Source organism: Thunnus albacares, chromosome 2 (assembly GCF_914725855.1).
Source record: "Thunnus albacares chromosome 2, fThuAlb1.1, whole genome shotgun sequence".
Lineage (NCBI taxonomy): Eukaryota > Metazoa > Chordata > Actinopteri > Scombriformes > Scombridae > Thunnus > Thunnus albacares.
In genome coordinates this window covers 12925615-12950978 of record NC_058107.1, presented here as the reverse complement: position 1 = coordinate 12950978, position 25364 = coordinate 12925615, and the positions used below count along the sequence as shown (strand labels likewise).

The window sequence follows — 25364 nt, the reverse complement described above, 5'->3', positions numbered from 1 at the left end:
CTGATTTAAATGTGGAAACTGGAGTAGATCATCAGAATTTCCTGTGACTTGACTTGTCTTGCCTGACTTACAACAGGGACTCGTCTTAACTTGCTTGATTCTCACCACAGTAACTTGGGACTTGCTTGAGACTCGCTTGTGACTCGCACATGTGTGACTTACTCCCACCACTGGCAGTCTTTAGTAAAGAGGAGGGGCGAGAGAGCATGCGGACCTATGGAGAGAGAGAGGCGGTTCAGCCCCGCTGTGGTCTCAGCAGCAGCAGCGGCTCAGGGAGTAGTACCAGACCACTGTGTTGTGCAGGAATAGGCACGACATAGCTGAAAACCGCCAGCGGAACAAATGAAAACGAAAACTACTCTTTCATGTGGATTAATTCAGAGGCGAGACACTCAATCGAAGCGAGAAGCTGTTTAAGCGAAATTGGACCGACTGACGAGGATTGGGACATTTGCTACTGTACGATAACACCGCCGGATGGTCTCTCTTGCCCCGCCGCTAAGGTTAGTTAGCTTCCATTGCTGGCTGTCCGTCGGTTTTGTGGGGGTCTGTCTGTTCTGTTGTTGGACGACGGGGTCTGGCTATTCTTTGGAGGGGAAACACACAGATCAGTGTTGACCTTTTCGAGGCTACACGTTAACGTTACAGCGACACACCTCATTAAGCCTTTAAGAAAGGCAATATAAGAGAGCAACTAGCTGGTTGCTCACCTCACCACAGTACTCCTAGTTAGCTGGCTATCGTCAGCTAGTTAATTATTTTATAAATCAGGAACACGTGCTACATGGCTAAGCTAAGCTAGCTAATAGCTAACGGTGCTAGCTGACTAAGCTAGCTGTCAGAACTGCGGAATAGCTAACGCAAATTTTATAGGACTGAATTAATCCCGCATTCGTATTTTCTGTGTAAAAACATAGTCTCCCTCACAATACTATCAGTATCCACTACCTGTAAATTATGTCAACTTTACAATGTATGAGTATATGGCGATATTTGGCTAACTTGGTTAGCATGCTAACTAACAGCTATTTGCTTTGGTTTACGTTTGTAAACACTGGTTATATGAAGTTGACTTGGTGCCGTCTGTCGATAGCTAATCTTAACGTGAGTCGGTAACTCCTTCCTTTGTTGTTGGATTGCTGATAAGCTCTGATTTGTTGACTGTAACGTTAGTTGTTCAACCAGCTTGATGTCAAGTCATAGACAGAAGTTAAGGGGAACGTCAGGGGAGTAAGTGTTAATGGTTGGTTGTCTCACATTGATAAATGCCTTCTCTGACAGAGTAAATGCTTTTGAGTTTGACTGTGGTTTTCAACCTTACTTAATTTCTAACACTTGTCCTTCAATTTTAGGTAGGCTAAGTTAAGAGTCATTACTGTTGACACGTAGATACCCACCTGTAAGCAAGAGTTACTTTTAGAAGCTGTTTAACTTACTCACTGACTGTGATGTTGTCAGACTTTTTAAGGGCAAAAACATCTTTACTTACAAGTTGTTTCTCTTAATGGAACAACCAAACGCTTGTGTACAAGGCCTTGTGCCAAAACATTACCCACAATTAGGTGATCATTAACATACACAGAGTAACTATGTATTGTTGTGGAAAGAAAAGGATGTCTGTCCTTGTCAACTGCCCAATCTCTACAGCGACTTACATAAGCAATCGGATACATTTTACTATATTTAAATGAGTATTTTAGTTTTAGAACATATCCATGCCTTTTCAAATGCTCAATTATCACTCCATTATCACTGTCTTTGAAAATCAACCTTCGTTTTCAAAGCCAATGATAATGGTGATAATGGACTGGATTTAAATTGTGACACAGTGAAATGTGGTTCTAAGTGCCTCTTAGTGAATACACATTTGTATTGCATGAAAACTATATAGAATTGCTCAAATATCCTAAATGATTATTCAACATTGTGCTAAAAAATGAGCAGTTCTTATCTGTCATTTGAATTGTGCCGTGTGTATTAAATCTGCTCTTAAGAAACAGCACTGTCCCATTATAATTTGAGGTGGCATAGTTCTGGGAAGTATTTATTTATATGTACCTCAGCTAATAAAGCCGAGAGCACGTTCGTGTTGAATGCCACAACTAGGGTTGGGTCATGTCTGGTTTTGCCGGTCCGGTTCGGTGTATGAGCTTGAACCGGTTTGATTTTATGCGAACCAACTGAACCAGCATTTGTCATTATGAGATGTCTGAGCGTATCACACGGAGGCTCTGACACAAGGCTGGCTGCTGCTGTCCACCCAGCTGGGCGCCAAAGACGAGCTGGAGGACGTAGGCTGACCCACGCTAATGACGCAGATTTCATACAGCTTCCAGCAGTCTGAGAGAAGCTTGTGTTGACCTTGATACAAAAGGACGTGACAGATAATTTTACCAGCCTGCATGGCGGCTAGCAGCTAGTTAGCATGGCTAGCATTGTTAGCATAGCATAGCCGTACCGTGCTGTGTGTAGCTGCGGTGTTTCCAGCTGTTAAACTGGAAACACTGCAATTACTCACAGCACCCTAGCACAAGAAGAAAAGTTAAATTGAATGGTTGTTGTGAGAAATAAAAACACGGTGTGTCACTCAGTTGTCCTGACTGTGGTGCTGCTGCACTCATTTGTGCGACACCTAGTGGTAAAATTCGGTATTACTGGTCCGGTCTAAACTGACCCCCCCCCCCCCCCCCCGTCTGAACGTGTAGGAGAACCGTTGGTGGTCATGAATAACGCGAAAGGCAGTCTCTAGAGCCGCTGTTTCGTTTGTCCGTTGTGGGCTACTGGAGAAACATGGTGGTGCAACATGGCGGGCTCCATGGAAGAGGACCCGCTCCCTATGTAGATATAAAGCTCTCATTCTATGGCAACGAAAACACAACAATGTTTATTTTCAGGTGATTATACAGTAATGAAAACAGGCTTATGAATATAATATTCAATTTCTGCCAAGTCCGTTCTGCTAGATGCCACTAAATTCTACATACTGCACCTTTTATATGAAACTGGTTTGAAAATTTTTACAGTGGCCCAACCCTAGCCACAACTAGACCAATTATTGGAGTAAAATTAAAGATACAGGGGAATGAGTGATAAATATCAGATGGTGTTTTAATAATATGAAATGCTTAAGTGATTTCAACAATTTTGTGAGTTGGAAACGCTGTCATTTTTTGTTCAAGGGTTCACTGAAATTACAAAACATATTTTGTCACTAACTACAGGTTGAATGTTACAATACAGATAGTTTTAAAACAGTGGATGTAAGTGAACATGTGTCAAGACATATCTTAAAAGGTGGGAAAGTTAAACAGTAGCTTTTTTTTTTCTTTTGAACTGTCTCTTTGATCATGTAACTGTGAGTTTTCCCCCGGAAACAGTTCAGCCCAGGTGGTAAGCCACCTTCATGCACCTTTTCTCGTTATCCACTTAGTAGTTGATGACCTATAAACAATAGCCACACTCATTAAATATATAGCACTCTCTGTTTGAAATAGTACCTCTGCTCTCTTTGGGTTAATGCTATAAAATAAAACACTATGAGAACTTTGCCATAACACTTCCTGTTGCTGCTTCACAATTAAAGATTTCCATTGGTCAACTATTGTAAGGCTTCTGTTGTGAAGTAGTTGCAAATTCCAAAAGCCTTAGTCAGTAACTTTAGTGACTGCTGCTTCGTTGGAGTGTGAAATACATAAATATGACTATTTAGGTGCTTTTTTTTTTGGGAGCTGAAAAGCATTCAATATTGCAAGGACATATTGGAAGAAGCAGAGATGACCACACACTTGACAAGCACAGGTGCACGAGGTGTACAATATGAAAAAAAGAAACTACTTGTATTTCTGATAATTGATGTTTACATACATATGTATTTGTTCTCAATAAAACTTTGTTTTGTGAAAACTAAGGTCCTGCTTTGGAACTTATTTCCTGTAAAGATTGCCTGATAAAGACACAAAGGAAGAAGCGTGAAAGTTTGGTAATGGTAACTGACTTCTTGTATGTCACATCAGAAATGAGTATGGTGCATTATAGACACCAAGAGTTGCTTTGGGGCTTGGTGATTTGAAAGATGCGTTGAGACATGATTTTGCTGAATGTTAAAATTTCTGTATAAATATATTGTTTTAGTTATTTCCCTCTAATTTGAATAACTACTGTTCCTCCTTCTGTATATGTGTGTGTATATGTTTGTGTGTGTCAGTACACGCCTTCATGTTATTATTTAATCTGTAAAATGTGCAGACTGTTCTTGGTTTATGTTAAAACTGAAGTTGGTTTTAGGAAATGAGCCACACAAATGCATCACAGTTGATTGTCTTGACACAGACTGCATACAAAAACTTCCCTTTAATAAGTTACAAGAAGATATGAAATAATGATCCAAACAAGGAAATATCTGACCAAACAGTAAGTATAACGGACTACGAATCTGACCAAGCGTTTGGCTTCCGTTACTGGACTGTTTGGGTAATTTGTGGTGTGGACACAATTTATTTGGCACTTAAACAAGTATTTTGGTTTTATACCCAGCCACATTGCCTTGAGACATTTGAGACACTGTGCGTCGTCCAAGGCAGTCCAGAGAGCTCAGAGTCTGCTGTTAATCCATAATGGTGTGACATTGCTTACTTCTGTGCAGTCAGTACAGTGTCAGCTTAACAATTTGGATTGTAAAGAGTTAAACGAGAGTGAGGCGATATCTCCCCCTTATCCAAAAGGGTAATGGGGGCAAAGATAATCCCGTGCTCAGTGTGGTGCCTCAGGGAGACCGTTTCACTGCTAGTTCAATTTCTGCTCGTATTATGAAAAACAACACAGTTATGAAACTGGAAAGAGGAGAGCTTCTTGCTCATTTTATTGTCTGTGAGAGATGAATCCTCACAGTGAATTCTTGTGGTAAAAAGCATTTTGCATCATCAAAAATCACATTATTTCTGTTAAGATGCAAAAAGTCTGCCCTTCAAATACATAAATATCACCTTTCATTTGGGTCACAGCTATCTTATTTAAGAAAGAAGTATTCTACCAATTTTTCTAATGATTAATCCAGCAATCAAATAATAAGAATTGAAGTATTTTTTTTTTTGAAGAGCGAGAGTTGATATGAGATTAACTTGATCCTGTCCCTTTTGAATTAAACAATGGATTTCATTGTACAAAACATTCTTAATATTTATTATTATTATCATCATTTATTATCATCATTGTTGGGGAGTGGGGGGGGGAAGGATGGATGCTGCCTTTTTTTGACTTTAGCTTGGCCAATGGTCAGTTGGCTGCCAACATGTGCATACAGACATCCCTTGACAGCGATTCAACTTGCTGAATTGGTTGAACTATGGATGATAAGGGCTGATTGGACACAGAGATGTTTGGTAAGGCCCAGTCCAACGAGTTATCTTGGTGTGTCAGGGCCTTAATATGGAACTGCACCAATTGTACACATACAATGTCTTTACAGGTGTTAGGGAGAAGGGTTGGGTTGGTTTCTGGTTTTGCTGGTCCGGTGTACGAGCTTAAACCTGGATGAGCTGGAGGTGGTAGGCTGACCTGCGCAGCTTGTGTTTTGAAAACAACCCGCGGATACAAAGGGACACGATGGATCATTTTACCAGGCTGCACAGCTAGTTAGCATGGCTAGCATCGTTAGCATAGCATAGCTGTACCGTGCTGCGTGTAGCTGCTGTGTTTCCGGCTGTTAAACTGGAAACCCCATGGCTACACACAGCACCCTAGCACAAGAAGAAACGTTAAGTTGAATGGTTGTTGTGAGAAATGATGACACAACGTGTCACTCAGTTGTCCTGACTGTGGTGCCGCTACACTCTTCTATATGGACTCTTACTATGTTCCACTTGGGAGCGACTGAGTCATGTGCGACACCTAATGGTAAAATTTGGTATTACTGGTCCGGTATTTAGTTTAATATCAAACTGGTTTGAAAATGTTTAGATCTTCCCAACCTTATTGGGGAGTATTACTACATTTGTGTGAAAAAAGTTGTATAAAACCTTTTGTTGCGCCTGAGGGAGCTGCACAAAGTCTGATAAATTGTCTCAAGTGACGTCATGAGTTGCATAGTGAGTAGTATAGGTGTAGATTTTGACAAAGTAGAAGAATTTGTGGAATAAGAAAGACAATGTCTCTGGTTCTGCTACACAGTTTTTATGCCTCCGCGCCGGTGACATCTGTGGCCGAAGGCATTATGTTTTCAGGTTGTCCATGCATATGTACGTCTGTCCGTCCATCCCATTCTTGTGAACGCGATATCTCAGGAACACCTTGAAGGAATTTTTAAAATTTGGCACAAACATCCAATTGGGGTCAAGGATGGCCTGATTAGATTTTGGTAGTCAAAGGTCACTGTGATCTCAGAAAACATGTTTTTGGCCATAACTTAAGAATTCATAAGCTAATTATGACACAATTTCACACAAATGTCTAATAGAATGAAATGAAGTGATGACATTTTCTATCCAAAACGTCAAAGGTCAACTTCACTGTGACATCATAACGTTCTTCAAAGACACTTTTCTGGCCATTATTCAACACCATAACTCAGGAACAGAAGGGGATATTGTGACCGTATTTCACATTTGGTCGGATACTGAATTGGTGACGCTAATCTTGAGTGTCCACCTTGAAACTGTGGTGATTGTTTAGATCTTCTGTGCTGCTGGGCTTAAGATGTGTGTGAAGCATCCATGTTTTAGAATTTGTAGCTTCTTTGCAGCAACATCCATATCTGAAGCATCGTTTATCGGCATTGGCTAAAACTTTGTCTTCTATCAGAATCCACTTCATTGGCTGAGCATGTGAACACATAGAAGGAAAATACACTTAATACCTTTTATTAAATTCCCTCAAAGTCTTCACTACAAATATTATGAGTCTGGACAGGCATGGATGTAAACTGCAACTTGACTGGTTGGCGGAGGCATACAACTCCAAGGCGTGATTCTAGTTTTATTTTTATTTTCAATTTTGCATTGGGAGTCCGACAGTTTTATGAAAGGGCAATGCTACCTCATAAAGCGTTTGTTTCAGCCTTAATTTGTATGTTGATTATTAGGTTGAATTTTGCATTAAATCATAAGTCAACATCTTGAGACTTGTAATTTCCACACACTGAAATAATCAGTGAGTTTTCAAAGGCGCGATTCTCTGATTCCGGCAAATCCTGTCATGATGCAATTCAGATTTAACTTCCACCACTGAGTGTTTCACACTTCATATTGTGAAATGTATATTTACAGTAATTATGGCACATGAAACAATGATTATAGGGAAATAACACAACTTTGGTATGTTGTGGTGCACTTTATGATCCCCTAAGTTAACATTGCAGAAACCAAAGAGGGAAATATGAGGCAGTCACCGTGAAACTGCCTTCCAGGCGCATTCCCTCCCCCCACCCAGTTTCCCTCTCACTGAATGAGTAACAGCAGCTGTCTAGCATTTCTTGCTCACTAGTGGACTGCACCTGGTAGGTTTCGTGTGTGGAGAATGTTATGCTTGACTCAGTGTGGTAGAATATTATGATCAAGCACAGCTGGTCTATTGCAGTGCCTCAAATTACTCACAATCAAAGTTCCATTGAACTGGACACGATGCCACCTCAGTTCCAGTGGCTGCAATGGGGCTGAAGTTACACAGTTGTACTGTCTTCTGGGATTGCCAAATGGAAAAACCGTGGTTGTGACATGCTATTTGAGAAAAAGTGCTTTTCTCATATTGCTTTGACAACTCAGCAGAGTGCATCAAAACCCATGCAGCTCATGCAAATAGCCTATGGCCGAAAGACGAGACCCATGATTTTGTCCTCATTGTAAATGCAGTTGTAAGATGTCAAAAAGGGGGGGGTGGGTGTACTGGGGCTGCTGGCTTAGGGGTTAATGGGGTCTGGAGGTCAGACTGATTCTGTGTCTGTCACTCTGCGGAGCTCAAATGGGTCACAGGATTTATCTGTCGCTCCAAGAATTTCTGATGCTGCTTGCAATAATTAACACAAATTCAATGAATCCCTGCAATATTTGTGAGAGCTAGCAATAGTTAGTCTTACTGCAATTCTGCATAAGAAAGTCATATTGGAGCCACACTGGCACTATCCCTGTTGCCATTTTTTTTTTACACACTTTAATGGTAGGATAACTTAGAAGAAAACAAGAGATGTTATTGAAACAGAGAGAGCATATGGATGTTCTTCTTGCTGAATGCACTTTGAGAAAAGAAATGAAAATGGTCTGCTGTGGTAACAGAAGCACAGATTCCTCTGGAAATATCGGTTAGCTTTGGCACTTTCCTGCCAGGAAACCACCTAAGATGAGAGATAGGAGGATTTAACGGAGCTAACTGACCCACGGGACTGAGAAAGGTAACTCATTCTCCTTGCTGGTTGTTCCGACACATTCAGAATCATTAACTTTACCACTTTTGCCGTTAGCATTGTCGTTAACAGGCAGCTCGCTTCATGCGTACGCTTGTAAAATTTTTATTTTAAAGGCTCATTATTATGGTTTTGTATTTCTCTGTAATGTAGCAGTGTTAACAATGTTACTTATAACATTTTTCTCAGCCTTGGAACTCAAACCATTTTCTGATGCCCCAAAGAATATATATATTTAAGTAATTGAATTGATATCATAAACGTGTGACAACTAGTTGACCAAGGAAATCTTTGGTTGAGGGCAGCCCTTTGTTCTCTTACTGTGTGTGACGTATTCTGCTTATCTGACATTTTAAAACAATCACATTTCTTTCTTGTGGCCTTTCAGTTATTTTATTTAGACTTTGCTGTATGTATGGAGGACATGCCGGCACTAGTGTTAAACTGCAGTAACAATTTGCAGTTTAGTTTCTCACTGGCTCCTCTTTGTTATGAACTAGTCTGGAGTCGATCTCAAGTATTTTTCAAATGTCAGAAGCATTAAACAAAATTTATGATTGCACAAAAACGCAGACTGTATCATTTAGGCTACATACTGTTTATACTGTCTCAATAGAAAATAGAAATTTGCTGATTTGACTAATAAATCTTAGGAACTTTTCAAAATAGCCAGAAAGAAGAGACATAAAATTCTCCAAGCTGTTGATTACATTGTTTTTCAGTTTAAACAGTAATCTAAACAAATCCCTTTCTGAGCCCTCATATTGTGGTAATGTTAGATGCTTTAAGTATGTTTGTGAAGCCTAAAATCAAATAAATATAGCCTCTCGGCATTATATTTTATTGATGTGCTACAATGAAATTTACCCAAACAATTGTCAGTTACTTAATTAATGACTTTTTCTTGCTGTTGTTCTTGTGTGTGTGAATGAGTTCTCAGTCTCAGTCTTTAGAGATCATACTCTACCCTTGAAGACACAAGAACACAATGAAGCTTTGACTTAAAAGCTGCTTATTTCCCTTTTTATTGTTGGTTCCATGAAAGTAATTGATTAGTGTAAGACGCCATGTGAATAATGGACCACCAGTACAGTTGCTGTGCAGCCCTTATCGTGTCCAAAAGACCATTCTTTAAAAGCCTCATCTAATATCCCTTTGATTGTGTGGTGGTGTTTTGTGTGTTCAGGGTTTTCCCTGCCTATCTGACTCACCGCCTTTGTATTATTGGCCGCCGCCTTTGTTGAAAATTCAGGCATTGTGATGTTGATGGAACGAAAAAGTCAGAACTCACCTGCGAGGGCAGTGTAGCACCCGGACAGTCTACAGCGAGCACACGCAAGAGTCACCTTGTAATTCATCTTCAAAAAAGGCAGCGGTTGCAAGCATGTTTTGATTTAATGATTTTAAATAATTACCTTTGCGAGACGAACGTGAAGTATATTGTGAACTTTCTACACCATCGCTCAGAGACTAACGTTAGCGGAGCAGCGATCAGCAGTAACAAACGAGACCAGCTGACCAACACACACTGCAGCCCTTAAATAAATAAAACCAACTCTGGGGTGAATAAAATAACTCGGTGCTCAGTCTGTTTCACCTCAAAAACCCTGCGCCTGTTCAGTGTCTGGGACAGCGATGGCTTTCCCCGGAGCTAACGGTGCAGCAGAGAGGCTGCTCTCCACTGCTGGAGACATGACGTTAATAACAACACAGTGGAGCACTCCTCCTCCCCCTCATTTTGTTATTGTCATACAGGCAGGAGACTGTAAAACTGTAAGATGCTTTCAAATTAATTAATTCATTAGCGCATTTAAGTTTTTAAAATAAAAAGGCTTCATACCATTTATTTTATCTGCCAGTTCTGTTTCATATTGTATTTCAGTGGACTAAGGACAGCAGTGAATGGTTTGGCACACAGTATATTGGAGCAAGAGACTGAAAATAGAGCCCCATTTTCTATTCATTTAATTGAGAATTGATTCTGAATTGAATCGGCACCCAAGAATGGTGATAGTATCGAATGGGGAGATTGAAGCCCCACAAAATAAACACTGTCATTTGTCACAACCTTTTATTTTTCATCTTTTTGTTCCAACTTGGTATAATACTTGAATCCCTATGGACACTTTCGTCTGATAAATCATGATTTTTTTTTCCACTTAAGCACACGACACTCTAAAGGTGCACGCACAAACTGCGTACACTGCACCACTCATATTCTCCAACCTTTGCCACATTTGTATACAAAAAAATCCAGGGAAAGTCCTGATGCTGTTAAAAATGAATTAAATTCAAAGTTAGTCATTTGTTATACACAGGGCTTTCTATTTTGATTTTCCTGGCTATGAAATGGGGTTGCTATTAAAACTAGTCACCCATATTTAAACACACTAAAAGAGAGGCAGACAGCGGATTAGCAGAGATTAGAAATGGCTCTGTGGTAAGTGATTCACTTGACTCTGTTATGCAACACAGATGACAGCATTTTATAGGACATTACTCTTGTTTGTGTGTCAGCTACAGCTGTGGGTAGCGTTATATTTATCTCACTGATTAGTCTAACTTTTCTACTAGGAATGTGTGTTACAGCATAGTTTGTTTTTCACATTCTGGAAAGTATGTTTGTCAGGGCAGCCAAGGGCATACACCTCAGGGTTTATGATCTTGCAGTGGAGTGAAAGGTATGAAAGCCTAAGTGGAGTGTAATTACAGGTTATGGTGTACTTGCGTGGGAGGATTTAACTCCTGTCTTGACATGTGCACTGGATCCATGACAGTGCAGTTGGAAACAAATTAGTTCCCTGAATGCATCCAAACATCAAGCTGCTGGTGTGACATGCAGTCTGTGTTTTGTTTGGGTTGTTTGGTTTTCCCCCTACTAAATCTTTCTCTGTCCATAATTCAAAATCCTGTATATCAAATCTAGGTGGTGTTTTGTCTGTGTACATAACACAGGCATGTATGGCCATTAGTGTTTGGCAGTGTGCACACACACATGCGCACACACACTTCCACTGTACACACACACTTGAACCTTCTCATGCATAAATGGACGCTCTGTGAGGCTGCTGTCATGAGGGGCAAACAGAGGCACTCGGATTGCATGCTGCCATACAGAAGAACATTTCAAAGCTCTTGAATAATTAAGTAGCAGTGAGGAGGAAGTAGGTCAGCCCGGCAGACAAGTGCACTCCTCAGTTTTATTTCCTGCTCCTAAGGATGGAGAGCTGAATGTCAGGTGGGCTTTAAGAACAGAGCCGACAGAGAATAAAGAGGGTTTCATAAGTTGAGACCTCATACATCAAAGCGATGCTGTCGCATTGTGTCCTGCGGATCTGAGGAGTGTTAAGTGTAGTGCCCTCAAAAGGGATCAAGTTTAATTTTGTGCATCAATAATTAACAAAGGATCATACATAGCAATCATTCACACTCAGTGTTTTATTATTTGTCACATCAGTTTGCTTGTCATTTTAATTTTTATTTCAAATGTTTTGATTCAACTTGTTAACCAGGCGGAACTGTTAAAGCATGATTAGTTGTAGGGCTCCAAAACAATGCTTTCTGATACTTTTGAGTATTAATGAATTTTTCTAGAAAAACTTTCTATATGAATTAGTGTAGCAAAAAAAGGACTTTAACAATAAATAATTTGACAGAAATAATAGATAACTGTTTTAATAATCAATTGATCGTGTAATTCATTTCATTCAAACATTACTTAGTGTCAGCTTCTGAAATGTGAGGATTTGCCGCTTTTCTTTGTTTTAAATGCTTATAATCCAATATCTTATAATCTTAATCTAATCAATTTTAATATCTAATACCAGCACCAACCATACAGGAACTTTGCCTTAATTAAAGCCCTTGGAAAGGCAAATCCATGATTGGCTATAAATCATGTAATTTGGGATCTAATGTGCATTTAGTAAACACTTAAAAATTATGAGAACATAGCCTTTGACATAGGCTATGTAATTCTTTAGAAAGTTTCTCCACTTCCCTTGTTAGTGGGTTGCAGTTAGGCGGGGCTAAACTAGGGAATTTATTACGAAATAAATACTTGCCCAATCATATTTAAGAGAAAGATGATTGACGTGGCTATCTGGCCAAGCTGACTTCACAACACTTACTCTCATCTCCCCCATGAGAAAACAATGCACTGCACTTTTCACTGCACTTTTCTTTTAGCTAGAATGAGAATTCAAATTAGCCTGATATGGTTTGAAAGTTACTGTGTTAAGCTAAATAGCAGACTTGGGTACACCATCCAAATCTGTATTAATCACGGAGTGGATAAATAGCTCAAAAGTATAGCATAGCAATGCTAATGCTGACTGTTTCATGTAAGTAAATGAAAGATGCTAAAACACTTAGTTTCTTAGTCTGGAAGGTATAGTTCAATAAAAACAGATATGTGTGGTCTACTCTAGTCTGCTAGTTACCTGATTAGTCAAAATAACTAGTAGACCACTGGGGTAATTGATAATAAGCTCAAAAGTTTGAATAGTAAAACTAATGCTAACAGTTTCATGTAAATGAATGGAAGATGCTAAAACGATTAGCACCATACTCCAGGAGGTATAGTTAAATAAAAACACAGTTTCAGGTGGTCTAACCTAGTTTGTTAGTTAGTGGATTATTCAAGCTTTCAACCAAATAGGGTTCATTTGATAGATTTGGTAGTTAATAGCAAAACATTTAAGCTATGCTTACCGTTTCATGTATGTGAATGGAGAATGCTAAAATGATTAGCATCATACTCCGGGAGGTATAGTTAAATAAAAACACAGATTTGGGTGGTCTAACCTGTTTTGCTAGTTAGTCGATTAGTCAAGCTTTCTAACCAAGTAGAGTCCATTTGATAGATTTGGTAGTTTATTCCATATCAGCAAAACATTTTAGTGAATGAATAGAAAATAAAGTGGTACTTGAGCTGAAAGTGAGCTGTCAATCAAACGTGATCTGGACACGCCCAAACACAGCCCTGAGAAATGGTTTGAGCAGCCAAATGAGCTGTTTTTGAGCTAAGTTTTCTAATAGTTATGAATGTTTATTTTCATTCAGATTTTTGTGGATGCTTAATGAGACACTCAACTTATAGTTATCATATATCCATTTTTATGATTTCAAGCCACGTTTCCAGAGGCTTTAATTGTAAAATTAGCAAACTATTTATTTTTATGTTAGTGCCAACTGTTTAATCAACAGTTGAGAGTTGTGAGACAGATTTAATTCACTCAGTTTTGAGGTTCAATATATGGTCCTAATTAGTTTTAGCCAGGGACCTAATGAGATGAGTCAAATGTGACTCACTGGGCAAGATGGTCTGAATATTGTAGTGCGGTTTCTGGTGTCCTTGGCTCAACTGAAGAATGCCAGCCTTGCATATCCAGACAACTCCTCGCAAGCTGATTGTTCATTCCACCATATAAGTTCTGGAAATACCCAAACGGTCTGATGTATGCCAGAGTATCAGCAGACTATGGTGAATGTTTAATTGAGCATGTTGAATCCATGGTGGAGTCATTTTGTGTGAGAGAGTTCTCAAGACTGGCCATTATACATAGTGAATCAGTGAATTTCCCCGTTTATCACACATATTCCCACTTTGTACTGTGAGCATATAAGTAATTTCTCTTACATCTAGTCTTCAAATCTCACTTTTTCCTTTTTTGGATTGCAAATACAAACTACTGACTAGTTATTTCCTTTCAGACACATGCAAAACATCTCAACCATGAGCTGGCCATTGGCTGTAATCTTTGCAGTGCATTCAAGTGACACTTGTAACAGAAGACGTGAGGTGATGTTAAGCATTGGATCAGATGGCCTTTGTCGGCGCAAGTTCTTTTAGTTTGGTGTGATGTTACATGGCCTTGGACGGATTCATGTAGATCAGAGAAGATATCAGAGAAAATCGTCTATCATGTCTATCATGTCTATCATGTAATTTATTATAACACACACACACAATGGCTTTTGGACTACATATGTTTTAATAGACAGTTTAAATCAGCAATAAAAACGTTTTCAAAAGACCCAGAATGAAGATGTTAAATTCTTCAGGCTATGTTGTTTTAGGGCTGCCCGCTAAAAGTCGCTGAGATGATGCATCAGTAGATACACCCCTGAGTCGACTTGCATTTTGTCAGTTGAATCACTTTTTTTTTAGCCTTGTCATTGTACACAGAGTAATGCAGGGTGACAGCATAGCAGGCTGTAAACAGATTCTTGTCTCTAAATTACTGTGATGGAAGCAGAGAGGGATGATGGAAATGGAGGACAGCATGTCGCAGAGTGACTTTGTTTCCTGTTCCGAGCTCTCATGTCCTGTGTTAAATGCAGCGAAGTCGGCTAAACTACTGTTAAACAGTACCAGCGTGTCTACCGTCTTACTCCCCTACTGTCTGGTGTGATCTACTCTTCGGCCGACAACGCAGTCAGCAGTCAGCAGTCAGCAGGAGAGATGCTCAGTGCTGCACACTTTTTATTTCTCTGACTGTGTAGGAATCTGATGTTTTCACATCACAAATGATGAACAACAGTATTAAAACACAAGTCTTACAGGTAAAACATGAGACTCGAGTGGTTTAGTGTGGGGCGGCTGCTTTGCAGGTGCGCTTGTATTGGTCTGAAGTGCCGACTCTGAGTTAGGGACAGCCTTAATGTTGTTTATACCGTTCATCATATATCTACCCAGCTTTCCAATTATATGAACATATACTGTACTGTTCTGTCTCACATTGTGGTCTAATGCATTTTGTATTAGAGTGAATTCCAGAGGAATCTTCTGTAGGTACAAACATGTTCTTGATGTCTGGATTTAGAAATGAGGACTACATCTGACATTACTCACATTTATATTGGTTCACTATAATTGAATTTACTCAACTATTGATTGTTGTTCATTATAATTAATTGATAAAAGTAATTATGTAAAATGTGTATCCCCAGTGTTAGTGTGTCACTGTGAACAGAGAGAGTAGCTTTCAGATCCTCCAGTGTGTTTTAGTGGAGTGCCTGTGCCTCCATGGTTACAGGGAGTCGTAGTTAGCGGAGACAGTGTGTGAAGGCCCCAGTTCTACACCGACCAGCAGGGAGGGGGAGGGGAGAGCCTTATGTAATTTCACACAGTGTCGCTGAGACAGCCGGCAGCAGGGGAACAGGCAGGAAATCCAATAGCTGCTGTGCTGTCCAGCATGGATACAGCTGGACGACCACATCTGGAGGTACACGCCAGCCAATCAGTGGCCCTGTTCATCTCTCCACTCCTCCTCTGTCTCCTCTCTTCCCTGTCAGACACACACTTTTACAGTCTATGTGTTGAGAAATTCAGTGCGTTAAGATGCATTTAAGTGACATGGTTACTCAAAGAAACCAAGTTATGGAGGTAATCGGAGAGCATGTTTACGTGTACTGTAGCAACATTAGGTACTGTAAATACGTGTATACATGCAGCAGATCAGTAACCAGATTTCTCCCCTACCCCTGACCTTATTCTAGATGCGTCACTTGCTTATTTTACCTGTATTGACAGAGGTTGCTACTTTTTTTTTGGTGAGTGTATGTATGTGTGTGTGTGTTGGAGCAGAGCAGCAGACTGTGCAGAGAGGGCAGGCAGACAGACAGAATTGAGCTCTTTCTCACAGCTCTAAAGTGTGGGAATTTAATAAAGTGTCAAATGTTCAGCAGTGGAAAGCAACTGATTAAGACTTCTGGAGGCTACTTTGTGTCTGTGTCAGTTTTCGTCAGACTTTAGATGGAATTATTTTATATATGAGGACACGTTGCTCCTTGTAATTATCTCTCCTTTCACTGAGCTGCTCCGCATTTACTTCCCCTGTATGAAGTCTTTTGCAATGCACATGAGTACTTTTTAAAGCTGATTAGGAACCTGGTTAGAAATATACATGTCCAAGATTCTTGAGGAGAAGTCTACCTCGGAAGACCAGATTTGTTTAATCCTCTACCCAGGTTTCTTGTTTTTATATGACCAGCTTACTGGAGAAACCCAACTGTATCCCGGTTATTTAAGTGCATGTAAAGGCACAGATTGCTAATGATGGGAAGTAACAATATTAAAATTAAACATGTGATTCTGCCCGCCGAAAGTTTTATTTAGTATCTTTGGCTGGACTGCAACAGCGGGGTCCTAAATTTGCGTTTGTCCATCACTGAGTCACTCACTGATGGACTGACTGAGTGATGAAGTTACACCATTGGTCGGCTGATAGCCCAGAATGCATTATGTGCCAACCGACAGAAAAGATGGAGATTCAGCTGTTGTAATTTTTGCTTTAGGACTGTTAATATGTCACTTTATTAAGTTTTAATATTTTCTCAGATGAAAAGGTAACCATTTAGATTGCCAATATGTGGTCAGTTTATCCAAATAGTGCCAATTTGAGAAGAGAGGATGTATGCTCACTGTCAGTGTGCACATTACATGTGTCTAGTGTTTTTTCAAAATAAAACACTTCTGTGTTCGTGGTAAATAAAATAAAAGCAATATAACAAATATGTTTACAAATGCAAACTTTACACACAAGAAACACACTTTATTTGGGTCATTAACACTTAGCGTTAATGCTTAACCTGATAGTTACTGCATTAAAACAATTTTTTGGGTTGTGAGTAAGTGAAATAATAAATAAAACTATTTTTAATATTTTTAATGTTTTTTCTTATGTGTACAGCACCTTGAGTTACAACTACTGCATGAAAAGTGCTGAACAAATAAATAAACTTAAATTACTTACTTAAAACATAAAAACAAACCTCTTATTAATGCTGCGATGTCTAATAGTGATCAGGCGATGTACAAATTAAAAGCCCTCTAGTGTTTCATACACAGTCCAGCCACATACTAGGTTTTGACCTACTCTTGTTTAATATCAGGGTTTTGCACTCTCTGCTGGCTGCTGTGTGCGTGTGTGTGTGTGTGTGTGTGTGTGTGTGTGTGTGTGTGAGAGCTGAGCCCTGCCCTTGGTGAAACTCCGACACAGACAGCAGCAGAGGACAGAAGCAGCGCACCCATAAATGACACCAAAACGCGGTAGAGACTGTCAGCATAGTTATTTTACTGTTCATTTGGCTTGGGTGCTGTGAAAAAACACTTAGGCGCTGCACCTAAGTCTCATAATGGTTGGGAAAACCCTGATTTTTATAATCCACATTTTGGTGAATTCCAGGTTATTCCACGTTTTACATTTGATTCCATTTTTATTATCAAATTATGCGATTCCATCCATGTTTTCCTCAACGCAGAAATCATAGGGCCCTCTGGCTCTGGCTCTGGGTTATCTGGCTCTCATAACATGGACACATTTTTTTTTATTACTTAATCCTTGTCCATTGTTGCAATATGGGCTGAAACAATTAATGCACTTGAGTAATTTTACAAATGTTGATTTTGAAAGTAGTCCAGGGTCCGACATAACTGATAGCCCGGGGCCAGTAAAAGTTTTATGCAGGGCAAGTTGATTGGTGATGGCCTACCAGAGTCATCACAGACAAATAAATTGGGGTCACTGGCCAGACGGCCAATAAATAATTTGGAATCACAGCATAGGGCCAGGTTTACATCCCTGTGTGGTGCAGCACTGCTGCTAAATGATGAACGGTGGGGCTGAGCTACACACACACAGAGCAGACAGCAGAGCACAGAGTCCACATCAGGATGAAATGGACTTCAGATTATACTTTACTCGAGTCCACTATGGCTGCTCACTGACTTCGGTGCGGCAAAATCTGGCAGGAGAGCAGTATGAGCAATTTATCAAACAAGTGTTGAACAAGCAGAACATAAACCTAAATATGTCTTTGACTTCCAGCAGTCAAATCCCCTTTAATTCACAGCTGCTTTATTTTACAGCTATACAGAGCTATATGCTAATAGCGAACTGTTATGAATAACCTCAGAGTGGACATTCATGGCATGTAAAGATTGAGTCTAATTAGCTAAGTATCTTAAAATGAGTTGGGTTCTTGTAGATTTTAGGCTGACACCAGCCTGGCCCTCCTCTCCACCAGCAGTACCTGCAGCAGAGAGTCTGACCAGCAATATGGAGAAACCTACATTTATACACATTAATTTACTGATGATCCTAATTTTATATTTTGCATATTTGTGTGATATATCAACATTACATATCCATAATTAAAGGAAAACAGCTAATTCTAAAGGGAACTTCACTGTTGGGCGTATTATGTGTACAATGAATAAATCATCAAAATTATGGGAAAAAGAGTTTTTCATTTTTTGGCTGCCGGGCCAATGAAAATATACAAGGGTCCAGTAAAACTCTGATCCACTGGCCAAGTGGGCCAGTGGGGAAAAAGTGTTACGTTGGACACTGAGTCACAGTGTTGCACAGGGTTGCTCTAGCAAGGGGCTAGAGGCTAATCCAGCAGCACAGGCCAAAGGCCTGTATTTTACCCTAGAAAGCCTCGTGAGCTTAGCTAAGCATCTTCTGCCTGATTTTTTTTACTTTGTCTCACTGTTATGAAACCAATAAACTTCAGTATCATAGCTTCTCATGGAGGCATTTCAAATCCCTCAATTTCAGCTTTTTTTTTTTTCAAAATTATAAATATCTGAACTTAAAATCAAAATATTTATTTGACATCTGTTTGCTTTTTCTTCTTTTCCCTTTTCTTTCACTACAATATTGTTACCCTAAGTAATGTTCACATCCTGCAGCTACAACCTGATATCTGAGCAGCATAAAAATGTTGACTAATGTACTGACACAGAATAAGTGGCCTAAATTCAAAAGTGGCAATGGATACATTTGATGACACCTACATTTGTTGTCCACTACTGATAACACATACAATTTAACATTGAGTCAAGTCTGAAGACTTAAAAGCTAAAGATCATCTAGACCTACATTAAGCTTGTATGCTGCATATTAACACTGTTAGTATCTAAATACTACTTCCATTTTCAGTTTCACAATCACTTCTATTATTTTTCACTCCTGTCTCGTAGCTGCAGGTGTTTCTTTGGTGCTAATCATACTGTTGTTGACATGAGAGGAAGTGTATCGTTGAGTTAGGTTCAAAATGAAAGGTGTGAGAAGCTGTGGTTTATGGAGATGATTGTACCTGTTTCCGTCAGACAAATTACAACGATGTCAAAGTTGACTGTGGGTGTTCACACTTTTCTCACAGTGCCTTCAGTTGCTGACTGTGTGTTGTGACCGCAGACTTCCTGTCTGAAAGTCGAGCGAGGTAAGGTAAGATCAGCTTGGGGTGTCGGGATGTTCTTTCACTGTTTGGTAGTAATAGCAATGTGCTAGCCACCTGCCTGCCAGGAGCTGCACTACATATCAAGCTGGCACATAGGCAATAATTATATCACCCGCTGCACTTCACGGCCTCTCTCTGTCACCTGACATTTAATTTTACTTCCCTGTTAGTAACTCGTTCTTTTGCTTTCCTATAGTAATGGTTGACAGACCTTTTATTAGTTTGGATTTAAAGATGTTTTACATTCCTCAGATAATATTAAATGATTTCTGACTGGCAAAGCGATAAGATTAGGTTTGATGTAGCTAATACAGAGGAGAGTCCATGGATCCAGAGCCCACCCTCACCTACTCACATGGTCTTTCCTTACTTTTCCTCCCTATAGTATAGCCTATGCTTAAGCTACCTCAGTAAGCAGATCATCTGATTATAAAAAATATTTTAAATACTAGTCATAGTGATGTAAATGCAGAATATACCAGTGAATTAAAAAACAAACAAAAAACGGCAGTCAGCCCAGTGGATGGTAGCACTGGCAGTGACGGTGGCAAATCACCACGCATTAAGGCAGTGACAACTTAGTTGCTAAGAAAGGTACCACTTCACCCATCTGGCAGTACTTTGGGTTTCGGCCTAACGAAAGAGAGGAACCAAGAGACATTTTTGAAGTGGTGTGCATGATTTGTGCTAATGTAATCCGTGCAAAAGATGGACAAATGAAATCATTTGGTATATACCATCTCGTCGGTTATGCAACATTTAGTAAGTAAGCAAGTAATGAGTAAGAAATCAATAATAACTAAATTGTTCTATGTTATAGCAGAGACACTGGAATTGGTGTAGTTTACTGTGTGACATGCAGATTTGATCCAGGCTGGCCATACCAGATTGCTGTGTCTGTGTGTGTGTGGTAGTGTGTGTGTGGCAGGGTTTTATGATGATGGTAGAGGGCTCAGTGGTCGATGACTGTCGGCCATCGGCGATTAACCAACCCTAGTCAGCGTGACAGTGTCTACCAGAAAAAGGGCATTCTGCCTTGTCAGCAGTGTCTTGGATCTTACTGCCTGGCAGTATAAAGGGCATTATACTAGGTTTCGTATCATCTATGACAGTTTTTCTTCTGCTGTTAATGTTGTCACCTTCCCATTTTTTACTGAGTGTCGTGCTGCAACTTCCTCACTCCTTCACTTCACTGAGTTTCGATTAGTTTAGCTCTCAGCATGCTGTTGTTGAGACATAAACTAAAAAGAATAGACCGTTTAAGGTACAAGTTGAGTGAAATTTCATCACAGAGAAAGCTGTCAGGAAAAAATGTAATTGAGTCTCTTTAGAGAAATGGAAATCATTAAGACTTTGCATGGTAACCTGGGTATTGGCAGTGTTATGGAGGACTCCATATATAGTTTTGAGGCCTTAATTAATGACTAATATGAGTGCGAGGGACACTAGCTCCCGCTTCTCACGGTGTATCCACTGATACATTTTCATATCAATTTCATCACTTAATATTATTAGAGAGCGAATTCTGCTGTCTGTTTTATAAATTCTAACCACAACCATTGAATGTCAGGAAGTTAAGTTAGGACTCTCATTTACATACAGCATGTGAGCTAATAGGAACTAAAGTAGAACCTCATATACTTACAATTGATTCTTTGACAGATGTTCATAGTTTATTGAACAGTTTTTTTTTTCTTTGTGCATAAGAGATGAGAGGAAGAAGATGCAAATTCCTCTCTCTCTCTCGACATGTTTTACCTTGTGCCGCTGTGGACTTCACATTTAACTTTACAGCGTTCAATTCAGGCTTGTACCGTATTAAAAGTGACATGGAAATTTTACTAGAATGGATATGAGACCAACATGTTAAATTGCCATCGGATTAAGGAAAATCAATACATTTACAGAAGATCTCAGAGTCCCGATACCTAGCGCAACTTTTTACGTGTGTCGCATAATGGTGAGCGGGCCACCCATGCTGTAACGCAGCGTTTGCATGCGTGTATAGTGTTTGTGAGCAGCTCAGTGTTGAGGTTGAGGGTGACTGAGTGAGAGGGTAAGCGAGCGAGAGCCTCCTTGTCCAAGGCCCTTCGGTAATGAGGCTCCAGGGAGATAAATCCTTATGAGACCTGACAGGGTGCCACATTCCTAGGCTGAGAGTCCTAGCAGCCCCCCTCCCCTGAGCTCAGCTCTCGAGGGCACTGCTTTATAGACTTCTGATGTTGTTCCCAGACCAAGCCTTATGCCGATTACAGTTCACTCATCTGCCTTTTCACAACAGCCCCATGCCTTTGAATTGAGCCATCATCTCTTTTGGCAAAACTTTGGCTGACATAATAATTGCAGAAGTCCTCGCTGACAGCTCGGTACCTTAATGTGTTTTCTTTCTGTAAAAATGCAGACAAAATATTTTTTACAGGTATATAATTAACAGTGCATTATAGCTGTTTCAGTGATGAGTCGATCACACCCTCGGCTTTAACAAGGTCCAAGCCATGTTATCAAGGCTTTTATCAAAAAATATGTTACAAGCTGTTGAATGCCTCGTACGCTCTTTCAGAGCTTGACTGTCAAACTACCAACTCCAACTAGACAGATTTTTGATTAACTGTTTATGTCAGTAGAATTAAACTGTTGTTTGAAGTCAGCCTCCTGCTCTCCTTGGCAGGCTGGAAGCAGTCTGTGTGCTCTGTGCTAGTATTTCCACAGCCATTCCTAAAATGGAGAGGGAGGGTGGGGGGTAACAGGATGAAATATTGGCCTGCACTGCTGAAGGCTGAGGCCCACTCTGTGAAGAAGTCGAAAGCAAAAGAGGGGAGAAGGAAAGCACGCTAGAGTGAGAGAGTGAGGTGACTGAGTTCATTCGCAGTGTTGGCAGTGAGCCACCGACTTGCCTGTGGGTGTCTGTAGCAGTGCCAGTGCATGTGTTTTGCCTCTCGTCTGGAAGGCCCCATTCGCCTCAGAGTTTATGTCAAAGCTCTCTTATTGTGTTGGCCCTCTCATCTTGATTCAGGTTTTTTGTCCTCTGCAGATCTTGTGACTGCCTTCAGACTTGTTTTCCTCCTTCTCAGGGGAATCTCTGTGGACTGGACAGTCATCAAAGAGAGGCTTCCGTGGAGAACAGCTTATCTCACCCTCTCTTTGTCTTGCTGGCCTCTTTTTCTGCCCTTTGTTGAACATATTTGCATGCTGCGTCAATATCATGAGTTTTTCCTCATCTAATATTTCAGCAACAGTAAAGTCCACTCAAGGACTTTAGCACTTCCTTTGTGTGATATGTTTATCCAAGTCTGTCTGACCAAAAGATGAGTATGCACTAGTTTTCTTGAAAATATTCGAAGCCACAGTTTAGACTACTGGACACAAAGGCAGTCTATAGTTGGTGTGAGACTTTCAGCAGCATTTTCCAATCTTGTGGCCTCTCTGAGCCTATGTTTACAGAGCTGCTCTGTTCCTTAAAGCCAGAGCCATGTTCAGCCTTTCGTAATACAGCCCTTTGCGTAACTGAAATCAAGTGACACTTTGTGTTTGTGACAGTTGAGCAGCAAGGAGGGGTGGATAGTACCCCTCTTTGTACTGCAAAAAAAGAGTCAACACTAGTGTCAGACAATGGAGACTGGCACACAGGCACTCTACCACAACTTATACTATACCAGTGCGACGCTGGGCGATATGGACAAAATAATATATCATGATATTTTTTAATATAATATTAATATCTTGACATTGATATTGCGACAATATTGTAGGGATTGGTGCTTTCACAAAATATTTACAATATTTACATTACACACAAAATATTGACTAAGTGGGTAAAGGTAAATAACAATAGAAAATTACATCACTTTACTGTAATGCAGCCTTTAAAACTAGGAAAAGACACTTACGCCATATCACGATATTACAATATTCAAAATCTAAGAGGATATCTAGTCTCATATCACGATATTTGTATAATATTGATATATTGCTCAGCCCTATGCCAATGATGTAGACACCACATGTGGCGTTTCAGGTTTATCATGTTAAAAAACAAAAATGCTACCAAATGCCCATGATCTCCACTGTTGTGGAGTTACACGCAGACAATTCTTTATACATCCATGGTGTAGTTAACAGAAGGTCAGCATAGCTAGCTTGTGTCATGTAGATCTTATAGGAATCATTTGCTTTTGTCTGGTTCGCCCAGCTGACCAGTCCTGATTTAGACTGAGGTTAGGACGACTCACTGAATGAACATACTGACATAGAAATATAGAAATAAATAAAGGTAGAAATATCCTAAATAAAATTTGACGTATGGGAATATATTATGACATTAATTTAATCATGTCCTTTTCTTTCATTACCAAAAATGTACTTGTTTTTTATTTATATCTGCATTTATTTACTTATCTATGCTTGTGTCATTTTTTGCGCTCCATAGACTAAGGGCACTTCTCTCTCATAGCTCATGTTTCAGCACTGTGTGAGGCACACAACAAAAGCCACGCTGGCGGAAATATGGGCTATCAACATGGCACTGATCAAAATCTTGACAAGATAGCAAAGTGCTGTGGGTGCACTGCAGTTTTGTTAACTGAATGGGACAGCCGCCACCACTGAACCAACCTCCTAAAAAAAAAAAAGTCCACATGCATTTTAATTCTAGAAGAAAATTAAATAAAATTAGATTATATGACACTGGATGTGAGTTTTTTTTTACTTTAATCTGGGAAAACTGGAAATTTTGCTAGATATCTGTATCTTGTCGCAATGGTTGTTTATTAAATAAATTCTCTCCATCCAGATTACCATGATAGCCGGACCTTTCAGCCGTACAATTGTCTGCTTGTAACTTTTATTGATATTACGATATCTGAAATCTAAGACAATATCTAGTCTCATATCACGATGCCTATGCCAATGATGAGGCACCACATGTGATGTTTTATCATGCTGAAAAAGTGCTTGTTTCTATTGATTGCAGAGGACAATCGGAGGCCACGGTCAAGTCAAGGCAGCAGTAGAAAAGCCAAAACAATCAATGCTCTGTAACCAATCCGGCTTTAGACTGAGGTTAGGACCACCTACATGATTAACATATGCACACTGCAATACAGAAATAAAGAAATGTAGAAATTTAATTATTTATTTATGTCATTTTTGTGTTCCATATTAGTCAGAGGCCCTTAGAAATGGCAGGAGTCCTAATTTCTCTGTTGGCAGGAGTCACAACACACGTCACAAGTGCTAGTCCACTTACTACTACTATCACAGGCTTTTTAGAGTGTCCTTAATCTGACAGTGGTGCAGTTACAGACTGGCTAGAGCTCGATGTCGTCTCAACATACATTTCTCCCACTGATAGTTTGAAACTGTTTTCAAATGTCCACCATGTTTTTCCACTGTTAACAGTGCAGTAATGTTTGTCAGTGTGTGTTGTAATCTGCATTGTCACTTTAGTGGGATTTTCAGTCTTTACTTCTGTGCAGAATAAACATCTCTTCTCTTAGCTTTACAGAGGGTATATGTGGGTGTGCTGTAGCTTAGTACGTCCCTGTTTTCACTTACATCATCACTCTTGGTCAATATATGACACACTCCTTGTAGATGAGGCCACTCTGGTTTGCAAAACATCATCTGGAGTCAAATTCTACTGCCCGACTCTCAAGGACTACATCTCTATCTGTCATTGAGTTATTTATGTTGCCTCTAAAGCCCCATTAAACTCGAGAGTATT

The 25364-nt window shown here is 39.8% G+C and overlaps 1 protein-coding gene across 8 annotated transcripts in view; it reads left to right on the top strand.

The window, feature by feature from the left end:
* Window positions 1–230: 230 nt before the first annotated feature.
* The window catches only part of ncor2 (nuclear receptor corepressor 2), a 104935-nt gene continuing 79801 nt past the window's right edge, over window positions 231–25364 (top strand). For 7 of the 8 annotated variants that reach the window (XM_044366280.1, XM_044366233.1, XM_044366252.1 and 4 more), the window contains exon 1: window positions 232–503. The gene's annotated coding sequence lies outside the window, so the exon portion shown is untranslated. Of the gene's footprint in view, window positions 504–25364 lie in introns of all 8 variants that reach the window. The other variant, XM_044366269.1, reaches the window with a different exon arrangement.